The sequence below is a fragment of the Myotis lucifugus genome, unplaced genomic scaffold (genome assembly GCF_000147115.1).
Source record: "Myotis lucifugus unplaced genomic scaffold, Myoluc2.0 scaffold_23, whole genome shotgun sequence".
NCBI lineage: Eukaryota > Metazoa > Chordata > Mammalia > Chiroptera > Vespertilionidae > Myotis > Myotis lucifugus.
In genome coordinates this window covers 5,264,987-5,269,923 of record NW_005871071.1, presented here as the reverse complement: position 1 = coordinate 5,269,923, position 4,937 = coordinate 5,264,987, and positions in this window count along the sequence as shown.

The window sequence follows — 4,937 nt, the reverse complement described above, 5'->3', positions numbered from 1 at the left end:
GGAGAAAGACAGGGATAGAGAGTCAGAAACATCGATGAGAGAGAAACATCGATTCAGCTGCTTCCTGCACACTCCCTACTGCAGATGTGCCCACAACCAAGGTACATGCCCTTGACCGGAATCGAACCCAGGACCCTTCAGTCCACAGGCTGACGCTCTATCCACTGAGCCAAACCGGTCAGGGTGAGAGATATTTCATGTTCATGGTTAAGAAGACTCAGAATTTTCAAGAAGTAAGTTCTTCCCAACTTGATCTATTGATTCATTGGAATTAAAATCCCATCAAGTTATTTATGGATATCTATAAACTAATTCTAAAACTTACTAGTATATGGGGAGACAAAAAGACCCAGAATAGCCAACACAAATTTGAAGAAGAAAAAAGTTGGAGGACTGATCCTATCTGACTTCAAGACCTACTATATATCTGCAGTAATCAAAATGGTGTGGTATTGGTGAAGGAAGAGATGCATAAATCAATGGAACAGAACAGAGAGGCCAGAAACCAAGATGGCGGCATAGGTAAACACCGGAAATTGCTGCCTTGCACAACCACTTCAAAAATACAACTAAAAGACAAAACGGACAGCATCCAGAAGCACAGGAAGGCTGGCTGAGTGGAAATTCTACAACTAGAAGGAAAGAGAAAAGCACACTGAGACTCAGAGGAGGTGAGGAAGTAAAGTGCAGAGGTACGGAGGCGCACGCGGAAAGGGCTGGCAACTGAGGACAAGGTTGTCTTTTTCAATCGGGAGGGAGTCTCAAGCTCCCGAATGCTCTGAACTCCTGTTCCGGGCAAGTCTCTGGGGACCCAGACTCATATGGGGAGAAACTGGACTGTCTGGCATCGGTTGGAACTCCAGGGCGGCTTTCTCTCAGAAGTGCTTGCAGCGATTACTGGGACACTGAGGCAGGGCCTCTTAGGGTAGGACTGAGGATCTGCCATAGCTGTTTGCTCCGCCCTGCTGATTCCCTGAGACCCCGCCCCACCCAAGCTGTGCACAGAGGGTTTTGAATATGAAAAGCCTGGCCCTTTGCAATCTGAAAACTACCTAACAAACTGCAGCTGGGTCAGAGAGACCCAGAACATCCAAAAGAAGGCCCAAGGCCCCATAGCAGCTTGCATTGCTTCACATCTGGGCCTCATCTGGGCACCTCCAAACCCCAAACAAAGAAGAGGAATCTGCAGATCTCTCTGTAGCTCCTGCTGGGTAGCCCCAGGCAGAGACTAAATTAGCACCTCCTTAGAGATCCAAGAGCCAGTGGTCAGAGTGGGACCATCCAGATTACAACTCCTCAGATCCATAAGGGACACACTCAGGGGGCAGACTCAGTGAGCACCAAAGCCCCACTGAATCAAGTCTTGCCCCAGAAGGGTGTCTCCAGCACAGAGGTTCTCCCACTGTAGACACAGCTGATTCTCACAGTCAATTGGCCTGGAGGTCAATTCCTCCCAGTGATACCTACAACAATCAAGGCTTAACTACAAGAAGACTGTGCACAAAGCCCACAAAGGGGTGCACCAAGAGTGTCCACCTCAGGTAATTGGGGAGGCTGAGCCACTGGGCTCTATAGGACACCTAGCACAGAAAGCCACTCTATCAACACAGGGAAGCATAAAAAATGCGGAGACAAAGGAACAGGTCACAAATGACAGAAATGGAGGAAAGCAAACTACTGGATATAAAGTTCAAAACCAAACTTATAAGGTTTTTCAAGAATTTTCTTGAAACCGCCGATAAATTTAGTGAGACCCTCAAGAAATCTAGTGTGACCCTCAAGGTTATGAACAAAGACCAACTAGAAATTAAGCATACACTAACTGAAATAAAGAATATTATACAGACTCCCAGCAGCAGACTAGAGGATTGCAAGAATCAAGTCAACAATTTGAAATATGAAGAAGCAAAAAACACCCTACCAGAAAAGCAAAATGAAAAAAGAATCCAAAAATACGAAGATAGTGTAAGGAGCCTCTGGGACAGCTTCGAGCGTACCAACATCCGAATTATAGGGGTGCCAGAAGAAGAGAGACAGCAAGATATTGAAAACCTATGTGAAGAAATAATGACAGAAAACTTCCCCTACATGGTGAAATAGACTTACAAGTCCAGGAAGCGCAGAGAACCCCAAACAAAAGGAATCCAAAGAGGACCACACCAAGACACATCATAATTAAAATGCCAAGGCAAAAGACAAAGAAAGAATCTTAAAAGCAGCAAGAGAAAAACAGTTAGTTACCTACAAGGGAGTACCCATACGATTGTCAGCTGATTTCTCAAGAGAAACTATGCAGGCCAGAAGGGAGTGGCAAGAAATATTCAAAGTGATGACTAACAAGAACCTACAACCAAGATTACTTTACCCAGCAAAGCTATCATTCAGAATTGAAGGTCAGATAAAGAGCTTCACAGATAAGAAAAAGCTAAAGGAGTTCATCACCACCAAACCAGTATTATATGAAATGCTGAAAGGTATCCTTTAAGAAGAGGAAGAAGAAGGAAAAGGTAAAGATAAAAATTATGAACAACAAATACATATCTATCAACAAGTGAATCTAAAAATCAAGTGAATAATCTGATGAACAGAATAAACTGGTGAATATAATAGAATCAGGGGCATAGAAAGGGAGTGGACTGACTATTCTCGGGGGGGCGGGGGGAAGGGGTGTAGGGGGTGCGGGAAGAGACTGGACAAAAATCGTACACCTATGGATGAGGACAGTGGGTGGGGTGTAAGGACAGAGGGTGGGGTGGGAACTGGGTGGAGGGGAGCTATGGGGGGGAAAAAGAGGAACATCTACTTTATTCAAATTTGTAATTTTATATAAATGAGGCCTGTCTTTTTATATCAATTACAGTGTTGGTTCTAGTGATTATGACAGGAAGATTGATCCCTTTAATTTTTATAGCATGTCTTTATTATTTTTCATGTGTGAAGAAATAAGAACTATGTAAATACTAATCACCATGGAAATATGATTGCCAAACACCAGCAGAGTCCTTGGCTAAAATTCAAAGAACCTTAACTAAATCATCTATAATTTCATGTATTTATATTCAGTGTTTACTAGTAACCCACCTAAGAAACACCTGCAGGATTTAGGAAAACCCCTAATTATTTCAAACTCCATTGAGAGTGTGAAACTTCAGAACCAGAAAAGAGCTTAAAGATGATCTAGTCCAAACATCTCATTCACAAGGAAACTTAAAGTTCCAAGGGACAAGACATCCAGACTACAAAACTACCTCAGACCAGACACAGCATCAAGCACAGCATGCCCTGAGTCCAGAGTCCTGAGGCTCTTGCTGGTTCCCTTAATAGATCTGTAAGAAACTGTACAGCTGCACAGATGGCAAAAGGAAAGCAAAATCAGGAGCAACAAAAATCCACTTCATTATTGTACAACTAGGATTCCTACACCTTTTCCTAATAGAGGTATCACTGGAGACTGTGCTGTACGAAGAAATCCCTTGAGAAAATTTTTCCGTAGCAACTTCTCCTCCTAGCTTCAACCCTTAGCTGTGCCTCCACCAGAATCAAAATGACAGAGCTACAAAGTGCCAAACCATAGCTCCCTTCACATGAACTAAATCCATTTATCCAAATGTATGCATTCATTGAACAAGTATTTACTGAGTGCCGACTCTATACCAGGCTCAGGTCTAGGTCCTGGGGTACAGCATCTGCACTGGCAGCTGGGCTTACTCGTATGCCTGGGTTCCCTCAAACCCATCCACTTAGAATACGGGAGGGTCTGCGAGAGCCATGGCATTAATCGTGTGCTGGGTCACACTGTACGTGCCCACTGCATTAGGAGTCTTCATAATCATGTTCACTAAGTTCAGGGGACAGGACTAGAACTTGACTCGGGCACCTTTATCCACAGTGCCAAAATCCAGTCAGCTCTTATACAGTAAAAATCAGGTGGTGTGCCTGTAACTCATGACTGACATATTGCTACAACAGGTGCTAGAAATGCCCTTACTGGAGATTTAGGTAAAAGGTCTCTAGCAGTGAAAAATAATGTTAAATGCAACCATGGATTGCCTAGAGATTCTACAAGATTTTCTGTTTGACATTATACTATGACTGATTCTGTTTGGTTCCATAAGTAATTATTATATAGAGGATATTTTATTACATGCACTGTTTTAAGAACTACAGAAACAAAAATGAGTATGATGTCATCCCTCCCCTTAGGTCTGCCGACGAAATGGACATAAACAGATAGTCACTATAACATGGTAAGTGTGGTAGTGAGCTATGCACGCAGTACCATGGGATGCAAATGGAGGCAAACTTCACCCATCTTGGGCAAAGCAATGGAGCATACAGTGGCTTCCTCAAGGAGAGAGTACCTGAACAGGAGTTAGAAGGCTGAATAGGAGTTAGTCAGGCAAATAGGGGAACATTCCCGACAGAGACAATGTGAATAAAGGCATAAAGACATGAAACAGAATGAAATATGTGTGAGGGAAAATGAGCAGTTTAGAATCACAATAGCAAGAAATTAAAGGAAACCAGAGAGATACCCAAAGCTCTGATTGTAAGGACCGGGCACATAGTAGTGTTCAAAATATTTGATAAAAGAACTGGCTACAGCTTTCATCAAGGAAAAGATATGAGCATTTGTCATGCATGTTGGGCATATTTTGTATATTCATTTTGTTAGTAGAAACAAAATATAATGCATAAATAGAATAATAAGAACATGATGCAGTCAGCAAGAACATGGCTCACTCAGCATGTTACTTTGAAATGCAGGCATAATAAAGAGGAAATGGCTGAACAGTTTCGATATTCTTGTGACCATAAGAGAGGAAAGAGCTGGGGTGGGGCCTGCAGAGAAGACACAGGCTGGGATCATATGGAAAAAGATAAAGGGGGCATGCTCAGGGTCTCTGAGTTTGAGAACTTCTTGGATATAACAACCA